Below are 21,962 nucleotides of genomic sequence, written 5' to 3' on the forward strand. Positions count from 1 at the left end.
GGGTCATTTCTTCACCAGTTCTATCACTTACTTCAACAGCTCCAGATTATCCAGAGTTTCAAAAGGGTAAAGGAAAAGGGCGCAATTTTCTTACCATTTGCTATCTGCCAGTGTTGAATATTGTAAAAGAAAATACCTTGACACTGATTCCGGTTATGCTAATTGACTATCTTGGGGGCGACCTAAACTTTGGTTGAATCTGCCTTTCCTTGTTCTGTGGTAAAATGTGAGCTTTATGCAATGTGTTTTAGAACTTGATTCTTTAAACAGAAAAAGCAGAGGAGTCTAGGAAATGAATAACTAAGAAATTTCTGGCTTCCCCATGGGCCTACTCAATCTTTTTTGTTTCCCCATGTTTCCCTAGGAAATGTGAAATTCAGTAGGTGGAAGGAAACAGTAGCTTTACCAATATTTCAAAACATCTTGCCAATTATCATGAGCTTGATTGAAAGGGCAATGTTTTTCTTTTTTCTTTTAAAAGCAAAGGATATTTTTCATATGCACAAAAATGTTTCTTGTTTTCTTAAAAATATAATTGTGAAACCTTTAACAAGTATTTGTACAAGAGTGCTGTTTCAATCCTTTAGTCCCCTACAATCACTTATCTCTTCTTTGATTTCTCAGTTTTAGAACACAATTTGTCAGTTGAAGTTGTATAGGACAGAAGGAGAAATTCATTTAATAATGAATTATATGTGTTATGCTGTGGAAGTCTTGTGCAAATTTAAAAGCCTACCTTTAAATTCACTACACATAAACACAATTCACTGAATAAACGATATTAATGTTGACCTAACATTTTTTTTTATGAAGAGACTCTCAGAATGTATTTAAATTATACTTGGCATGCATGAAATACTAGAGAACTGGAAAAATTTCTAAAAACAGCAATTGCAATATTAAGCAGAGTGAGGTAGAGCCAACTTTTCTGACTAAAGAAAAATTCAATGAGATCTTGAACTTTGCTTCATACTTTTTCAATACTTCATTGTTGATGAATTCGATTACTAAAAGAATACTTACTTAAATGTAATTTATTACAAAAATTTAAGTAATACTTACTTAAATGTAATTTATTACAAAATAGGAATACAGACTGACACTAAACTAACAGGTTATGGCATACTAAAGAGAGCTTTTGGATATAATATCCCTGCACTGAAACACTAATAGTATTAAAATACTAGTAGTATTTTAAAAAAGTTTATTTATCCTGTGGCCCACTTTTGAGTTGTTTGATGAAAACAACCAAGCACATAAAGTTGAAAGGTGGTTGTAGTTTAAGTGGTTGCCATAATGCAAAGTTATCAATATCCTTAATTTTTTTCACTAGTTCATCTGGCATTTGACATGTATTGAATTTTTATAGTGGGAAATGTAAGAAGAAGCATAATACCGTGATTTAAAAATTAAAATGCATATATTTCTCTGATATCTACCAGTTCCACATCTACACACTTTTAAGAAGTTAAATAAAGGGAGTCGGGCTGTAGCGCAGCGGGTTAAGCGCAGGTGGCGCAAAGCACAAGGACTGGCATAATGATCCTGGTTCGAACATCGGCTCCCCACCTGCAGGGGAGTCGCTTCACAGGCAGTGAAGCAGGTCTGCAGGCAACAAAAGGGAATAAATAAAATAAATATTAAAAAAAATTAAAAAAAGAAGTTAAATAAAGGGGGTAGGGCACAGCGGGTTAAGAGCACATGGCACAAAGCACAAGGACCAGCATAAGGATCCCAGTTCAAGCCTCCTGGCTCCCCACCTGCAGGGGAGTCACTTCACAAGCAGTGAAGCAGGTCTGCAGGTGTCTATCTTTCTCTCCCCCCTCTGTCTTCCCACTCCTTCTCTCCATTTCTCTCTGTCCTATCCAACAACAAACAACATCAACAACAACAATAATGACCACAATAACGGCAACAAAAGGGGGAAAAAATGACCTCTAGGAGCAGTGGATTCATGGTGCAGGCACTGAGCCCCAGCAATAACCCTGGAGGCAAAAAAATAAGTTAAATTAAGTGTACATTTTGCCTTCTGTAGAAAAACACAGAAAATATCATAACTTAAAAATTTTTTTATTATTTTTCTTGAATCTTTCTCTCTATATATATCCTAAGTTACTGGAAAACTTTAAATACCTTGTGGTACTATTTGGGTCTGAGTGTGTACATGTAAGCCAATCATAGACATAAATAGATACTGTCATACAGGTGTTCATCTATTTGTAATTTTCTAATTAAAAATTTCAATGGATGGTTGAGTTAATGCAGTATATCTAAATTAAAATAACTATCTAAATATTCTAATAGGCCTTTGAGTTTCTTAGAAATTGCTTTTATCATAAGCTTGACAGAAGTGTAGTATTGAAAATTAAAACAGCATTTACATATGCTGTATAGTTATTCATTTTTTAAAAATCACAAATCAGTTTTATGTCTATTCTTTAAAATAGCCTCAGAAGGTACTCTTTGTGGTTATTTGTTTTGATATAGATTTATATGCTATCCCATACATATTGTTAGCTCTATATTTGGATCTTGACATTTAAAATGGTATAGATTCTACTAAAAGGAGGAAATTTCTTTTTTTTTTTTTTTGTAGCTGATGAATAGGTCTGTGAAATTAAATACACTTTGAAGGCTAAATTAACAAGTAACCAATGTAAAGATGCCTTGCTTGTTTTCAACAGAATGACTACTATCTCCATAGAGTTCACTCTTGACCTTACCTGAGTAAGTACTTTAACTTAAAGTATAAGATGCACCTAGAGGGGTAATACATTGAGCTTAATAGGAAGACAGTTAATAACCTTTTTTCATCCTGGTGCACTATCAATCATGGCTGTCACCAGTCTGCTGAATCAAAGCAAAAGTGTTCTTCACAGATGACTGATTAGAAACGCAAAATCACAAGATCCATCTTCATGGTCACTTTTATTATAGTCATTTTTAAACTGACAGCAACCTGCTCAGTTTCAGCACACTGGGCATCACAAATAGTGTCACTCAGTGCAGCTAAGCATGAGAAGAGGTTGGTTAGATTATACTTAAAAATAATTAGACTTTCAACTCATAGTGAAGCTTAAAAAAAAGGGTATTCCTATCTCTATCACCCTTCACCTTCTCTCCCCCATAACCTGATTTCCCTGTAACATTAGTTTATCATCTTGAAAGTAGGAACTACAGAGTGGGGGAGGGGATAGATTTATCCCTGTTAATTGCCTAGGAATTAGGGCATTGATATGTCCATTTGAAAGTAACAGGTAACTTTTTGTGTACCACTTTTATCAACTTCCTGACAGCAACAACATTACTACTTTTAAAGTATAAATGTATCCCTTTTGATGCAGAAAAATGCTTTCAAAGGAAAAGCTATAGAAATCAAGGTAGTCAGGTATTGCTAGTAAATGATTCTTACATATAGTAAGGTGCTTTTCTCTGTGGAAGACATTTAACTGCATCACTTGAATGCTGTGACATTAGCATTACTGAGCTTGCAGTTATTTGTATGTATATGACACTCAAGTGGGAAAGATATTTGTCCTTAAGTAGTTATGTAAATTATTGGGATACAACTGTTTTTCATTTGATTTTCAGTCCTGGAATATTGAAAAACATTTACAAAATTGAAAAACCAACAAATAAATGTTAATAAAAATCACTAAACAAAAATATTTAAAAAATTTATGGCTAAATCACTAGATAAGGAACTTTGATTTTATTTGAAAGTCCCGACGTTTATGCTACAAAGATGATCCCTTCAGCTTTATTTCATGATTTTCACACATGACTTTGAATATTATTAGTACCATGTGGGAATAGGGACACAAATGTTTATTTGGGTAACCTTTTAATTTAAACATTTCAAGATACATTGTGATCTCATACTCATTTTATGGGCTTCTTATTTTAGATTTCATGAAAATAAAGCCAGTTGAATTTAAGTTTAGTTTAATACTTTAACCAAAGTACCTTATTTAATTTTTTTCCTTCAGATGTCTTTTCCTTTCACCCTAAATCTTTACCATCTTACTAGAAACCTAACATATATACACACAAAAGTAGAGATGAAGATTAGAGAGAAAAATTATTAGTTATATTTCTCAACATAATGTATTCAAGATGTTAATATTCTACCTTTAATATTGCTCTGTAAAACTGTCCCTGACAAGTCTGGCTCCTTCTCTGCACACACATATACATACCACCTGTATTGTTTTATTTTAGATTATCAAAATATTTTTCTTATCTGAACAAAATATGCAGAGACATGATATATTCACAATGTAATCATATAGATTATGCAGTTATATTTAACACAGTTGTATTGGTATGGTTTGTAATGAATACAAAAATATGCTGTATACAACAAGAATAATATTAATTTTCTTAATCTTTTGTTATATCTATACATATTTTTGTAAAAATATATGGGATCAAATTACAGAAATATATTCCAACTAGCTTTCTAGTTTTAGTTCATATGTCTAATTGAATGACATTGTCTTAGACTTTGGATAAAAATATGTTAGATGATATTTGAAATATTTATATTTTATAAAATAATGAAGTTTATTAATATAATATTGAAGAGGCATTTGTAGGGTTATATGAAATGTTTATATATATTTTTAAATTGCGTAAAAATATAGATGACAATACATAATCACCTTAATATTTTCATTTAATTTTAATGACAAAAATCACAATTTCTCAATATAAATTCTGTGCTTAGACTGGTTATCCAAATACTTTTCAAAGGATAATATGTCATAAAATTAAAGGTTATTATGTTTAAAATAAACTTTTGGTGTAAAATGCTCTTTCTGACTAGGTTATGCTTTCTAGAATGCTTATGAAAAACAGTTATTTGAAGTATCTGGATTCAGAGCGGCATTTTGTGCTGCTAAACTAATTTGATTAAATCACATACATAACTTTAGACATCATCTTTCTAATCTGTCTGTTGTCACTATAGATCTTAAATATACATTCCATATACATCATAAATATAATAGAATTAAGACCAACTCTAGATGAGTTTTAGTGAAGTGAGAAAATTTAAAAAGATTTCTTTCATATTTCAGAAAATTTATCAAAACAAAACCATTTAAAAATTAATTTCTCCTATTCCTGCTCCTTTCTGTTTTGTATTTTTTTTTCTCGTTGTTTAACTGTTGATGGGGTTTAACTTCTCTGGGTCAACTTCTCAGAGTGAAAGAGACAGAGGGAGAGAAAGATACCACAGCAGTAAAGCTTCTTCTAGAGTGGTGATGGTTAAACTGGGAACTGGGTCATGTGCATGGCAAAAAGGAATCCTCCCAAATGATAGACCTTGCCTCTCCACAGGAGTTTCTTCTGTAGATACTGTGGTGTGACATTTGATATTTTTATCTGTGACATCGTTTGGACAGAATTCTTACTTACCTTTAAAACAAGTTTAATTTTAAGAAGGTGTTTTTTTGTTTGTTTTTAAGAGAAATATCAACATCTTCATTTACCTGAACTTGTACATGTTCTATCTTTGGCTGATTTCTGTATATATATATTTTTTGCTTGAATCTGCTTCACTAAGAATCTCATGTTCACAAGAACATAGGAATCATACAATTGTGTTTACTATAAGAACATCACAAGCCAAACTAACATGAAACTATTATAATTCATCAACAGATATATTCAATATACAAATACATATTCATCAAAGAATATTTTAAACTAAAAGTAATAATAGAAGTGCATTTTAGTTTCAGTTGGAATTCTCTTATAACCTGTTCATACATACATGCATGCATACATACATACATATATACATACACACAAATGCCAAATTACATATAATAGTATCACATATTTCACAGACCTCTAGAAGTGGTGAAATGCTGTCACACACTCATCGCAATTATCTTTGCTATACCTGCATTTATGCAGCCTGAATAAGTAGTTATGGCATTTTTCTCTTTCTTGGGCTGTGACTTTTCCCTTTGCACTGAAATTGTTCTTTGTTGAATCTTTATGATAAAAAAATTGTTATATGAGTGTCAGTTTGAAATAAATGTGTGAGAAAACCTTCAGTCCAGATTTACTGGCCATATTTTGGCCTGTCTTTCCTCCCTGGGTTTCAGAGCTCCAGCTTTCAACTACTGATATTTAAAGAGAATAGAAATGAAAGTCAAGGTGGTATAAAAATCACCTTTAACATTTTATTGTCAAAAAGGGAAAACATTGAAATGTTTGCAACAATTTGTTATGTAATCTTATTTTGACTGACTCCCTAAATTAATTAAAAAATGCTGCCATTATTTACCAATGGTCACTTAAAATTATGGCTTTGTTCAGCTCTTACATGTGACTTAAGAAAGATATGTATTCTTTAAAAATCCACAGAAGTAAATTATTATGTTTCTCTACTATTCGCATTCCCCAAATCTTCCTGCTACTCAGCCACTGAACCTATAGGATGTTTTTTATAATAATCTATTTTGATGGTATGCTTTATTCTCAGCATTTCAATTTACAAAGAAATATGTGAATACATCTAATGACAACTTTTAAAATGCACTTCAAGATGTTAGTGATATTTTCCAGTAGTAAAATTAGGATAATATGATATAAAGATCCCTTTTTGATAGCTAAAGCTTTTATATGTAAACCTTTCTTATGCATTACATAACCACTGAAGAATTTTAATGTATTGCAGTTCATTTTGCAATATTTGCTCAAACATTTAGAGTAGTATTATGTTGCCTAGTTATTTCATTATATTATATTTCACATTTAGATTTTCATTCAAATTTTCCTGTTTCAACATTTGGCTATCATCGTATTAACTACCATAAACCAGTAGTTTAAGGAGGGATAATTTTGAAATGTAAACACTCCTTCCAGACTTTTACAGCATTTCCATGGAGGAGAAGGAGGGGACTAGCATTACTTTCTCCTAAACATTTCCCTGTTATGATTATAAGAAAAGATCACATGCTGTGGCAATTTTTTTCATATGTGATCTTTCTTTAGAATTGCTTTCAAAGTCAACTGTCCTTAGACCTTATTTTCATCTACAAAAAGCATTAAGTTTTGCTTCTTTGTAAAATATTTCTTCATAACATATCTTAGTTTAATTCACTTTTAGCAAAAGAAACACCCAAGCTCAATCTGGAGACCTCCTTCCAACATAATTTAGCTGGACCTTTTCTTAGTAAAGGTTTTCTGGTTTTCATTTTCACTTCATATTCTCAAATAAAAGATCCTTTGTTGTCTACCATTTGATTGGACTTAATGAAAAACACTCCATTTTAACTTAACAGTATTTCCTTTTGAATTTATTATATTTAAGAACACTGTCAAAAATCAAACATTTAATCTCAGGTTTTTATATTTCAAAATATATTACTATCACATGGCTCAGTGAGGTGATGTAAAAAGTACACTGAAAAGATTTCAAAAAGAAAAGCAAAACCAAAAAAATCCAGCTTCATTTTAATATGAAAGTAAATACTATGGCTAATGTGCAGACTGGGCACAGCAGCTGACTGTAAGGACTAACATGTGACAGGGTGCCAACAGCGGAATTGTGCAGTATTGACTAAATGAGGTTCACTGATTTGTATTGAGGCTAATATCTTCTTTAAACAATTCCGTGTAAATTGTGCGTATAAAGTCATTGGAAGCTATTTCTCAGGACAGCCTCGGTGGCTAGCTACCTGCTGGAGTGAGGAAGATAATCAATAGGAAGAAATAGAGCTGAGCATGAGGCTGGGAAGCTTCAGAGCAGTTAATGCTGATAAAAGTAGATGATGTCAATATTTGGGAATAGCACAACTCTAGGATAATAGACAAAGGAGAAGTGCATATGTTGTAGGGTGATCAAACAGGGACAAAATTAAAGCTTAAGTGGTGGATGACGCGAGAGGCTGCAAAAGACATTATTTACATTATTTACAGGTACTGTTAAATTTATACTGGAATCCAAGCAAAGCAATATGCTACATGGAAAAGGTATCTAACTTTAAGAAGAAGTTTATATGTCCACTCCCATCTTAATAATCGGTTTCTGCTAATCATGTAGGGATGAATTTACTCAAAGCCTTTCACAGATACAATTTTGTTTTCATTTGTATTAGTACATATCTCATTAAGAAATTGCTGTATAATCCTCTAAGTTGCCTCTAAGATATTTTTTTAAAGTAATATAACATATAAGAGATAAGGTGAAAATAGTCTGTGAGTCAAAAGATAATACCACAATATAAACAGAGCTAATGTCTCCCTGTATATATTTGTGATTACTAAAGCAGATTTTTTTTTTTTGTAGTAAAGGTAGCAGACTTATTGGAAGTGAGGTAATAATATATTTTTTTACTAATTTAATACTGAAAATCAGTTTTCCTCTTGCTGTCAGGTGATGAAATTTTGTTCTTCTGTGCTGATCTTTCCGTTGATGTATTATGACATAGTCTGTCAACATGAACAGATACGTGAAAGGAGATTGGGTGACTGAGACATATAACCTGCACAGTACTCTTCTTGAATGTTAAGTGTTTTATCACGTTTAGATACAAGTAAGAATGTGCTTTCTGAAAAAAATTTTTTTAATATAATTTAAACCTAAGTGAAACAGGTGAACTATGACAAGTTTCTAAACCTGAGTGAAGGTGCCAAATCTGAAACATGTATTTCAAAATGCCTTTCAAAAAGCTCTTTTTCTATCAGTGCTTCTTTGTTTTTTGTTTTTTTTTTTCTTTAACCACCATTTTCCAAACATAAAAGTTTCTTGACAAAGAAGAGGAATCAAGTCATGAACATGGTATTATCAAACATAGCCATTTTCTCCTAAATTAAATAATTTCACAACTGCTACGTGCTTTGTTGTCATAGATGTTTTTGTGGTTTCTTGTTAGATATCTGGATTTTATCAAGCATTTGATTCTGAGGTCAAGTACAATAGTCAACTCCGATAGTCTTTTTTCTTAAAATCAAACTAAAATATAGTATATATGTCTAGGACCTGACATACTGAACTTTATTTTTAGTCACAAAAATATAGAGAGAAATAAGTGAATTTAACCCCTGGCATTCACTTTAGGCTGTTATTTAGTAATACCTATTTATTTTGAATTTTTTTATCTTTTACCAAATTATTCCTTAAAATTATTAAAGTGAAGTATTATGTTACAATTAAAATTTATGCTATTAATATACAACCTTTGTTGGCTTGCCAACAAATAAAAATTTTGCTCTTGAAATATTGCTTGTATGTTGTTATCTATTCCAATTTTTTATCACAAACATACAGAAACAAAAGATCCTTAGTCAATATTGAATTTTAAAGAAGGTTTCATTTCAAATAAAGTATGAATTTTGATTTAGAGACACAGAAAAAAAATCTTTTAAGATCTATACTTCAACTAATTTGTTAATCTTGTGCCACTTTCAGCATTTGTCACACATATAGACCAGGAAATTGGCTCCATCTCATTCTAGTTCTGTATTGAATTAAAAACCTCTACTGCAAAGAAGAGCATGATGTGGGGAAAGAATAAATTTAGTTCTTTCTTTAGTGATGCACATATATTTCCATACATTTCACATCCTAAGGGAGGCTGTGAATGCATTCAATAAATACAAAACTATAATGTCTAACTCCAGAAAAAGGAATGGCTTAGTTTTTTTTTTTCTGATTTTAATATAACGTTTTAAGTGTGATGACTGAAAGTTAAATAATTTTACATATTACAATTTTAGCAGATATCTTCAGTGTTAAAAATAAAGCTCTAATAGTGAATTTAGTTGCTCCTTTCAATTGGAGAATATTAGTAGGTTTAAATCAAAATAGATATCATCAATTACAAATTGAGAAAAATGTCTTATGTCATCTGAATCTACATTTGATACAATTAAGCCAAAGCCTTCCTAGACTAAACCATACAAACTATGTATTTATATACATTAAATGAGGTACCCATTTCTGTTTAATGTTTCTAGGGTAATGGTGAGATTCAATAAAGTTTGATAATAATAAGGTACAATGGATACATTTCTATTAATTAAGATTTGTTAAAATGAAATATGTCCCACAGATGAAGAAAATTACAAACTTTGATGTAGACTTGTGGCATGAGTACATACTTCACTATACTTTCAAATATTTGAATCTGCATTCTGAGGAAACAGTGCAGTGTGGTAGATATATTATGGCCTCATGGAAACAGAGCAAGCAAAGATTCTGGCATACTTTTTTAGAAAAATGGTGAACTGAAGGTTCCTGATTTACACTAACATGTATCTAGATGAAACTATAGTTTGCAAATTGCCTTGGGGAATCACCTTTTATTAAGAGTTTTATAGGTTCTGAAATGTACATATCTCTTTTAAAACAGCAAGAATGTTAATATTTTACTTTTTAAGAATGCTTTCCCCCAACTTGGGTTCAATAGCTTTACTTATATGTCACTATTTTTAAATACCTTAAATTATTATCTGAAAACAGCAATCTCTCATTAAAAATGCATTTCATAGTATTTCAAAACTAAAAGTCCCTGCAATTTATAATGATTTTAAAAAAGTCTCACAGTAAATCTGTTTATTAAGAAGTTCAAGGTCTCTAAGACGTATAAATTCATGTCCTGATTCAAGGATAAGGAAATAACCTTAAAGACTGCCTAAATTTGTCAAGTTAAACTATGTGAGTCCTTTACTCATTGCTTTTTTAAGAGTTTAATCCATGTGATCTTTTTTTGAAGGATGTGGCCATTTCTCTATTATTTTATAAAGTCAGTGAATGCTTCCTGACTAAATTCAGGAATGAAACTGCAAGCAGGTATGTATATAGACTCTTCCTATGGGAAGGTTTATGACCAGAATGATAGCACACACGAAACATTATAATCATTCTGTTATGCAATTCTATTTCCGATGGCCCTTGTTTATTATTACTTCCTTTTACTTTTTGCCATAAACAATAGCTTTCATATTTAAAAGAAAACCCATTTCTTTTGCAAATCCCAAAATACTGATTGTATGCTCCTACTTAATCTGATAAATACCTATTTGAGAAGATACAAGAGTGTTATACAATAAATAAAATAGTTTGAAATTTATAGAATAACAACTCCTTGAAAATTCTCATTTTGTTGGTTCAATCATCCTTGTAGCTTACAATTTAGAAATTTGGTCATGTAATGTTAATTTTGTGTGCTCCAACAGACTGAGAGTATAATGGCGTTTAACAGACAGCAAATGACAGGGAGATTTTAACTCTCATACTTGCTGAAACTTTCTTTTGGATATCCTTTCTTTTTAAAAGGATAAAGGATCTTTTTTTGAATAAGAAGTATGTTTTTCCTCTGTTGGCCTACCGTTTTCAATACAGTCCACAATACCTTAAAAAAAAAAATTGGTGGGGCTGGGTGGTGGCACACCTGGTTTAGTACAGTTTACGGTGTCCAAGGATCTAGGCTTGAGCCTCCAGTCCCAACCTGCAGGGGAAAAGGTTTGCAAGTGGTGAAGCAGTGTTGCAGGTATCACTGTCTCTCTCCCTCTCTACCACCTCCTTCCCTCTTGATTTTCGGCTGTCTCTATCTAATAAGTAAATAAAGAGAATACAAAATTAAAAAAAAAAAAGGGCAATGGTGCACTTCATTAAGTGCACACATTACAGTGTGCAAGGATCCAAATTCAAGCCTCTGGTCCCCACCTGCAGTGGGAAAGCTTCATGAGTGGTGAAGCTGGTCTGCAGGTATCTCTCTGTCTCTTTCCCTCACTACATTCCTCCTACCCTCTCAATTTCTCTTTGTCTCTATTTAGTAATAAATTTTAAAAATAATTAAAACACATTTTTTATAAAAAACAAACAAACAGAAACTCATAGCATGAGCAAATGAGACAATCACTTAGGTGGCAAAGCACAGCACTTGTATGCATGAGATCCTCAGATTCATTTTACCATATTCTTGTAGTAGAGTTGTACTCTAAACTCTCTCTCTCTACTTCTCTCTCTGATAAGATAAATATTTAAAACAAAACAAAGCAACCACCCCAAATAAACCAAAGAACACATAACTTGAAATCTACCCAGTTTAACACATTTTTTAATTGTACAACACAGTAATGTTCAGGATACGTACAATACTGTGCAACAGGTCCCTAGGACATTTTCAACTTATATAACTGAAATTTTATTCAAGTTACAGTAACACCCTGTCTTCTCTTCTCTCAGTCCCTGGCAATCACCATTTTAATATCAGTTTCTAAGAGTTTGAGCAATTTAAATATTTCATATAAGTAGAATCAAGCAGTATTTGTTCTTCTGTGACTATCTAATTTCTCATATTATAATGTGTAAGAGCATAGCTTTCCTTATCTAGTCATTATTCTCCCTTTGGAGGATATCAGAGAAGGGGCCTGGCTGAAATGTTCAATATGAATTTGAAACAGCTTTTTTCACTAGGACATTGTAAGCAGGTTGGGAGATTAGAAGAGAAAAACTAATTCATAGAAGAAACAAGTTCTGTGAGCTCTCTAGTTACCTTTCTTTCACTATCTCTGGCTATTAGGAAGCAGAGTTAGTGTTAATTGAGGACTCACTGTGTGCCGGGCCTGGTGAGCAGAGCTTTCCTTAACTTTATCACTTTGATCTATCTAGCACCTAGTTGAAGTAGGTAGTGAGACCCCCTCATTTTACAGATGAAGGAAATTAAAGCACGGAGATAAGTTAAGTGCCTTGTTCTAGTTTACAGAGCTCAGAAGTACTGGGGAAGTGATCCAGCTTTCTCTTTGAGCACCGTCGTCAAATTGTTTCTCCAATAAGGACAGTTTTAAAAAAAAGTTTCCAGGAGTCGAGCAGTAGCGCAGCAGGTTAAGAGCATTTGGTGCAAACCGCAAGGAACAGCATAAGGATCCGTGTTCCAGCACCCTGCTCCCCATCTGCTGGGGCGTCGCTTCATAGGCGAAGCAGGTCTGCAGGTGTTTATCTTTCCCTCTCTCTGTCTTCCTTTCCTCTCTCCATTTCTCTGTCCTCTTAACAATGACGACATCAATAAAAACAACAACAATAACTTCAACAACAATAAAAAACAAGGGCAACAAAAGGGAAAATAAATATAAAAAATAATTTTAAAAGTTTCCTTTTTACTTTTGATCAAAGGGAATAAAAATATACCATGATGGAAGAGAAATGACTATTCAGTCTCCTGTCTTTGATAAGAAATAAGGAAAAAATACCTTTGCCAAAGCCTGTTAGCTTTGCTTTTTTAAAAAATATTTATTTATTCCTTTTTGTTGCCCTTATTGTTTTATTGTTGTAGTTATTATTGTTGTTCTTGATGTCATTGTTGTTGGATAGGAAAGAGAGCAATGGAGAGAGGAGGGGAAGACAGAGAGGGAGAGAAAGACAGACATCTGCAGACCTGCTTCACTGCCTGTGAAGCGACTCACCCGCAGGTGGGGAGCCGTGGGCTGGAACCGGGATCCTTAAGCTGGTCCTTGTGCTTTGCGCCACCTGCACTTAACCAGCTATGCTACCGTCTGACTCCCAACTTTGTTTATTTTTAAGATATTTATTTAGTGCTGGGGGGTAGCTTAATGGTTATGCAAAACGGCTTCATACTTATGCAAAAGACTCCCATGACTGAGGCTCTGAGGACATAGGTTCAATCCCAGGCAACACTATAAGCCAGAGGTGATCAGTGCTTTGGTCTTTCTGTGTCTTTATCTCTTTCATTAAAATAATGAAATATTAAAAAATAAAAAGGCTTCGTGTCTTAGGCACCAAAGATTCCAGACCCTAAATTCAATCCCCAGCACCACCTCATGATAGGGCTGAACAGAGAACTCTGGTATAAAAAACGATATTTATAGGAGTTGGGCGGTAGCACAGCTGGCTAAGAGCTGGAGAAGCTCAAGGACCAGCATAAGGATCCCGGTTCGAGTCCCCTGCTCCCCTGCAAGGGAGTCGCTTCACAAGAGGTGAAGCAGGTCTGTAGGTGTCTGTCTTTCTCTCCCCTTCTCTGTCTTCCCCTCCTCTCTCCATTTCTCTCTGTCCTATCTAACAACGACACCATCAACAACAATAAAACAACAAGGGCAACAAAAGGGAAAAATAATACAAATAAAATAAAATAAAAATTTTTTAAAAATATATTTATTCATTTATCTAGTACCAGGTCACTGATTAGCTCTATTTTATGATAGTACTGGGTATTGAAACTGGGAGCTCATTGTCTTAAGCATGAAAGTCATTTGCAATAGCGATTTTGCTGTCTCCCCAGCCCTAACTTTGCTTACTTGGTTATGAAGAACAGTAAGTGTGTGGAAGCTAGATATGTATTCTAGGGTATAAATGTCAAAATGTTAGATGTAGCTGGTTGAATCTTTAGGCTTTAATACATGGGTGGCCAGTAGTCCAACATGGAGCCCTCATGCTTATTAGGAGTCCAAAGCCTCATCTATTGCATCACCTCCCAGGCCCCTGAGGTAGTTTTCTATTCTATTCTATTCTATTCTATTCTATTCTATTCTATTCTATTCTATTCTATTCTATTCTATTCTATTCTATTTTTTCCTTTTCCTTTTTTTTTTTTTTTTGCCTTCAGGGTTATTGCTTGGACTTGGTGTGGTGCTTGCACTATGAATCCACTGCTCTTAGGAGGCCATTTTTCCCATTTTGTTGCCCTTGTTGTTATTGTCATTGTTACTATTGCTGTTGTTGTTGGATAACACTGAGAGAAATTACCAGAGGAGGGGAAGACAGAGATGGGGAGAGAATGATAGACACCTGAAGACCTACTTCACCATTGGTGAAGCATCTCCTTGCAGGTGGAGAGCCAGGGGCTGAAACTTGCGCTAGTCCTAGTGCTTCATGTCATGTGTGCTTAACCCATAGAGCTACCACATGCTCCTCCTCTGAGTATTTAATCTTAGGAGATATTGTATTTAGACCCTTACCACTCTCAATGTCATGAATTTGTTGGTGAGTTTGCAAAATATGTACAAATTTAGTAAAATATTTTTTTAGTAAAATGTCTGCTTTTATTTTGCCTTTGAAAAAGGGAAATCCACTTTTGTGAAGTATTATATAAGTTTTCTGTGTACATCATTCAAAATCAATATTAAATTGATTAAGTTCACTAGTGAAAGTCTTTTAACATTTATTTGAAAGTTTATATTTTAAATATTGCTTGTCTCCATCGCATTAAGAGGAGTTATTGATAGTGTATTTCTTTCTAAGAATGTTATTGCTTAGTTCTGATTGTTGTATTTACATACCATTTTATGAGATCCAATAAAAACCTATAAGGTACTGGGGGAGAATTTATTGTCATTTTTCTTCTCCTTAGATAAACTTTACTTTCTACATTCTTGAGGTTTGTTTTTATTATTTATGTTGCATCTACTTGTTTTTCTAAATGACACTCACTTAACACTGCTTGCTTTATTTACTTATAAGTATTGCAAGTATTATATTATTATCGTTATATTATAACTATCTATTAATATAATATTAATATTATATATTAGTATTATATTATAAGTATAATAAGTATTTATTTACTTATAAGTATTGCAGATTATATGAAAACTAGCCGCATCCATCAAGCCAAATCTGACTACATGTACATAACTCTGCTAAAGTAAAACAAACATATCACTTCATTATACAATTATGTGTAGGGAATGTTTTATAAACAGGTCCTAAAGATGTGCTAAACAAATAAATACTTATTTGCATTGATTAACATCTGATTTAAAAGAGTGATAGGTCTGATCAAAATATTGATCATTCAATTGTCCTAAGCTAAAAACTGCTTTTATTCCCTCTAGACTTTCATGATGATGAGTTTATAGGCAAATGCCCCTATTACGATAGAAACAGAATATATTGAAAAGGTAAACAATTATTATTATGCCAACAATAGAACAAATACTTAAGTGGAAACATTGGAAACATTTTTTAAAAATAATGTTAAAATTGGCCAGGTTATGGTGAGCCTGGTTAAGTTTACATATTACCATGAGAAAGTACCTGGGTTCAAGCCCCCAGATCCTTCCTGTAGGGGGAAAATTTTATGAGCTGTGAAGCAGTGCTGAGATGTCTCTCTTTCCCTTCCTATCTTCCTTTTATATCTTGTTACTCTATTTCTTATTCAATAGCCAGTAAATAATAAAATTAAAAAAGAAAAGGGGGTTAGAATTCAAGCTCCAGTTGACACTGTGTTTTGACCCTTTACAAGTTATTGACCTCTCCAGACCTAGGTTTTTTTGTTTTCTGATTTTTTATTTTGGATAGAGACAGAGAGAAATTAAGAGGGAAGAAGGGAGGGAGGGAGGGAGGGAGAAAGAGAGAGAGAGAGAGAGAGAGAGAGAGGCCTGTAGCACTGATTCATTGCTTGTGAAACTTCTCCACTGCAGGTAGGAACAGGGGGCTTGAACCCAGGTCTTTGTACACTGTGATTATGTGTGCTCAGCCAGGTGTGCCACCACCCAGCCCCTTTCCTCTTCTCCTTCTTCTTTCGTCTCCTTCTCCTTTTTTCCTTTCTCCTTCTCCTACTTCTTTTTTCTATAAACCAAGTAGATTTTTATGAAATAGGAGATATCTTAAGAGATGATTTTTAAACATTTTAAAATTATTATCCTTATTTATTGTGTAGAGACAACCAAAAATCAAGAGGGAAGGGGATGATAAGAGAAGGAGACAGAGAGATACCTACAGCACTGCTTCACCACTTGCAAAGCCTTCCCCCTCCAGTTGGGGACTAAGGGCTGGAACTCTGGTCCTTGCACATTGTAATATACATCCAACCAGGTGCACCATCAGTCAGCCACCATAGATGACTTTTAAGTAACTGAAATAGCATATGAACTGTTATTGTGTAAGTTTTTAATAATCATTATCTATTACTATTAATCTATAGAATACTTTCGGAGCCTGAAGATAGCTAACCCAGTAAGGTACCTACCCTGCCATATGACAGCCTGGGTTCAATCCCTATCATCACATGAAAGTGCCATGGCACTGAGGGAAGTTCTGGTGCTGTGGTGTTTCTTCCTCTTTCTCAATCTGAAATGAAACAGTTGATCCAGGAAAGGTGAAATCATACGTGAATGAGGAACCAACACCCCCCTCCCAACACACACACACACACACACACACACACACACACACACACACACACACACACACACACACACACTTGAATGTCTCTAAGTATATATTAGTTTTCTATTAAAGAGGTTTTGTTGTTGTTGTTTTTTGGGGATATATTACAGTATTTCAAATCAAAGTTGTTATTTCAGTCTGAGAATTCATTTGAGACTCAAACCTGAGAGAAAGAACTGTAAAAAAAAGATACAATTTAGAATATTTGATTATATGAATTTGTTGGGTTTCTAAACATCACTTTTAACAACTACCTTTATGTGTGTTGGAAATAACGCATAAAAAAACAAAGTAAATTTTTCCATTACTGACATGGACTTTACATTTTTGAGCTACACTGTGGCTATGATGTTGAGTAAGATACTGTCTCATCATTTCAATATTTTCAGTTCAGAAGTGAGGATACACTGAGTGTCAGTATACAAGACTAATGTGTGAGGTCCCACTTTAAGTCCTCTGTACTTCCCATTTAGTTACCATAGAGAATAATTCTTTGGTAAAAACAAAAGCAAAGGCAAACAACACTTAAAACCAAACATTTAGTGACCAAAAGTATTGTGTTAAAAGAAATGGGGAAGATATTAATTCCATGGATATTAATTTCCACTAATTTGAGTGTAAAGTCAGGCTTAATTTATGTTGTGAACAACTATGAATATCATGCTTTTCTCATGCCATTGAAAACTCTGCATTTGTCAGTGATTTCAAGTCTTTCTCTCTCTCTCCTACTCTTTTCCTGAATTGAGGAAACAAAACAAAACAACAACAAAATCTTTCATTTTGACTCGTTGCCATTTTTTAGGAAAATAAATTGTGTTTTCTTCCCTAGCACTTAAGTGAAGATACTATTTATTTTCCTGAAAGAACAATAATATGCATTTATAAACTGGCTTGCCTGGCTTACATAACAATCATATAACAGTGAAATCCTTTATAAATTTCAAAAAATTCCAACAAACATAATATTTATGCTGTTATACACACTAAATATGATTACTATTAATTACTATAACTAATACTGTTACTATTACTGTTACAGTTTTGCTTTCTTTCTAGGTCTGCTAGGCAGGGGCAGTGCCAAATGTAATTTTAGAAAAGACAAGGCAAAATTCTTTTTTTTTTAAATTTATTTTTACTTTTTTTTATTTAAGAAAGGATTAATTAACAAAACCATAGGGTAGGAGGGGTACAACTCCACACAATTCCCACCACCCAATCTCCGTATCCCATCCCCTCCCCTGATAGCTTTCCCACTCTCTATCCCTCTAGGAGCATGGACCCAGGGTCATTGTGGGTTATAGAAGGTAGAAGGTCTGACTTCTGTAATTGTTTCCCCGCTGAACATGGGCATTGACTGGTTGGTCCATACTCCCAGTCTGCCTCTCTCTTTCCCTAGTAGGGTGGGTCTCTAGGGAAGCGGAGCTCCAGGACATATTGGTGGGGTCTTCAGTCCAGGGAAGACTGGCCGGCATCCTGATGGCATCTGGAACCTGGTGGCTGAAAAGAGAGTTAACATACAAAGCCAAAGAAATTGTTGAGCAGTCATGGACCCAAAGCTTGGAATAGTGGAGAGGAAGTGTTAGGGGGATACTCACTGCAAACTCTAGTGTACTTCTGCTTTCAGGTATATATTTTGCAGTAGTTTATGGATACCTGTGAACATATGCTCTCTCTCACAGAAACTGATGTATATCTAGGTTTTGGGACTTTGTTAGAAAATTAACCACCTGAGATGAAATTAGAGTATACTATGAAAGGAAAGGTCTCACTGGAGTAATGAAGCTGAAGGGTTGTCATTCCACATGTGAAGTCTCTGGACACAGTCTTAAGTGAAGCATGTTGAGGTGGCCATCGTTGCGTTGATTAGGTTGTGATAGGCAGATGCAATATTATTTGATATGGATTGGGAGAGGCATACGGGAAAGTGGGTCCTATCCAAGGGTTCCAGGACTGGGGGAAGTAGGGGCTCTATAGTGGAGATGTGAGGTTCCTGCTGTCTTAGGGTTCCAAAAGGCAATCGATAGTTAATGTTATCATCACATTATTTGTTAATTGGGTTAACTTTGAAAAGTCCTTTTGTTAGGGTTTGCTGTAGAGTACCCAGTATCTTGTATATAGCTGTGCTATTGGTTGCTTCTGATCTACTTGGTCTAGGCTCTTGAGAGAGTCTGCATATCAAATACACAGCCTATATATTAAAAAGATTCAGTCTGTGTTTTGAAAAACTTCGAGACATACAATTAATTTTCCCCCTCTCATATTAATTAACTAGTGATTTATATGACTACATTTTACTAGAAGTGTACATAAACACCATTCCCACCACCAAAAGACTGTGACCCATACCTCCCACCCACTCCCACCCCCCACTGGCCCAGGAAGCTGCATGTCTACCCCTCACCACAGGGCTTTTACTTTGGTGCCCTACTTACAATTTGGTCAGGTCCTGCTTTTAGTTTCCCTTTCAGATCTTCTTAGTCAACTTCTGTTGTTGAGTGGGATCATCCCATACTCATCTTTATCTTTCTGACTTAGCTCACTTAACATAATTCCTTCTAGCTCTGTCCGAGATGGGTCAGAGAAGGTGGGTTCATTGTTCTTGATAGCTGCATAGTATTCCATTGTGTATATATACCACAGCTTTCTCAGCCACTCATCTGTTGTTGGGCACCTGGGTTGCTTCCAGGTTTTAGCTATTATAAATTGTGCTGCTATGAACATAGGAGTACACACCTCTTTTTGGTTGGGTGTTATGGAGTCCTTGGGGTATAACCCCAGGAGAGGACTCCATGTCTAGCCTTCTGAGAGTTTTCCAGACTGCTCTCCACAGAAGCTGTACCAATTTACATTCCCACCAGCAATGTAAAAGGGTTCCTCTGTCCCCACAACCTCTCCAGCATTTGTTGCTGCTGTCCTTTTTGATGTATGCCATTCTTACAGGAGTGAGGTGGTATCTCAGTGTTGTCTTAATTTGCATTTCTCTGACAATCAGTGACCTAGAGCAGCTTTTCATATGTTTGTTAGCCTTTTGGTTCTCCTCTGTAGTGAATGTTTTGTTCATATCCTCTGCCCATTTTTGGATGGGGTCATTTCCTTTTTGGTGCTAAGGTTGCTGAGCTCTTTATATATTTTGGTGATTAGTTTCTAGTCTGATATATGGCATGTGAAGATATTCTCCCATTCTGTGAGGGGTCTCTTTGTTTGTTTAATAGTTTCTTTGGTTGTGCAGAAGCTTTTCAATTTGATGTAGTCCCATTGGCTTTTTTCTGCTTCAGTCTTCCTTGCAATTGGGTTTGATTCATCAAAGATGTCCTTGAGGTGTAGGTGGGAAACTGTTTTACCAATGTTTTCCTCTAAGTATTTGATTATTTCTGGTTTGACATCCAGGTCTTTGATCCATTTCGAGTTGATTTTTGTTTCTGGTGAGATAAGGTGGTTCAATTTCATTCTTCTGCATGTTACAACCCAGTTTTCCCAGCACCATTTATTGAAGAGAGCCTCCTTTTTCTATTTAATCCTTTGGGCCCCCTTATCAAAGATTAGATGTCCGTAGGTGTGGGAATTTATTTCTGGGCTTTCAATTCTATTCCACTGGTCTGTGTGCCTATTTTTGTTCCAGTACCATGCTGCTTTGATGATGATGGCTTTATTGTCGTTTTCGAAGGGTTATGTTGTTTTCTCCGGGCTGGCTTCACGGGCGGGTAACAGATGACCCGGGACTCATGGCTGGGTTGTAGGCAGTATCTCTTTATTCATGCAGGACGCAGCATAATCTAAGACGAGCTAAGTTAAACTCAAAGTACAGTACTCTAAAACTCACAATGCTGTCTTTATATATACTTGCCAAGTAGGGTGGAAACAGGGTGTGACATAGAGAGGGTGGAGAGAAAAGTGACTGGTGACAATCAGAGTGTGACAAGGAGAGGATCAGGGTGTGACAAGGAGGGGGGGTGGAGCAAAAACATATCATGAAACAGTGGGGATTGAACCAATGCCCTGGAGGGAGGTGCTTGTTAACAGCGGTTATATAAATAGAATGAAGTGGTTATGTAAATAGAATAGTGTTAAGCAGGGGGGATTTAAACCAAATGAAACAGAAGGGGTCTCATGCATACCAACACTTTATAATATAGTTTAAGGTCTGGGAGTGTGATGCCTCCATTTTTGTTTCTTTTCCTCAAGATGGTTTTGGCAATTCTAGGTGTTTTCATGTTCCAGATAAATGATTGTAGTGTTTGTTCTATTCTCTTAAAGAAGCTTGGTGTAACTTTGATGGTTATTGCATTAAATTTGTATATGGCTCTGGGGAGAATATTCATTTTGATGATATTTATTCTTCCAATAAGACAAGGCAAAATTCTTTCTCTATAGCGCTAACAGGAATATCCCATCTTTTCCCTGTCCTTACTTGGGTGACTTGTGCCCTGGTCTATGACCACAAGGTACTCTCCTTGTTGACAGTTACAAGCAAAATATAAATGCTTTGATGGATTGTATAACACAGTCCGAATAAGCCTAGTTGATCAGAATGACTTGGGCACAGGTGTAGCTGTGCCAGCCTAGCGTCCCAGGTGGGAGAGATGATCCAGGAACCAAGCTCATGTAGGTAGCAATACAAATCTTTATTTGTGCAGGGCACCAGAGTTGGGGTGAGTGCAGCGGGTTAAGCCATGTGGAGCCAAAAACTGCAATGGCCGGTCCGTCTCCCTCTGCACACCTGCCCTCCTCTAGGTCTGGTTGCAGAAGAGAGAGAAATCAGAAACAGAAGTGGCTTTTATAGGATAAAACTGGAAGTGGCAAGTCGAAACAGAAA

At 34.8% G+C, this 21,962-nt stretch overlaps 1 long non-coding RNA gene across 2 annotated transcripts in view; it reads left to right on the forward strand.

Annotated features, from left to right (window-relative positions):
* The first annotated feature begins 2,255 nt into the window (after window positions 1-2,255).
* Window positions 2,256-21,962, forward strand: part of LOC132540902 (uncharacterized) — a 49,043-nt gene continuing 29,336 nt past the window's right edge. For both annotated transcript variants that reach the window (XR_009552071.1, XR_009552072.1), the window contains exon 1: window positions 2,256-2,727. This is a non-coding gene — a long non-coding RNA (uncharacterized LOC132540902). The remainder of the gene's footprint in view (window positions 2,728-21,962) is intronic.

Source organism: Erinaceus europaeus, chromosome 1, assembly GCF_950295315.1.
Source record: "Erinaceus europaeus chromosome 1, mEriEur2.1, whole genome shotgun sequence".
NCBI classification, from domain to species: domain Eukaryota; kingdom Metazoa; phylum Chordata; class Mammalia; order Eulipotyphla; family Erinaceidae; genus Erinaceus; species Erinaceus europaeus.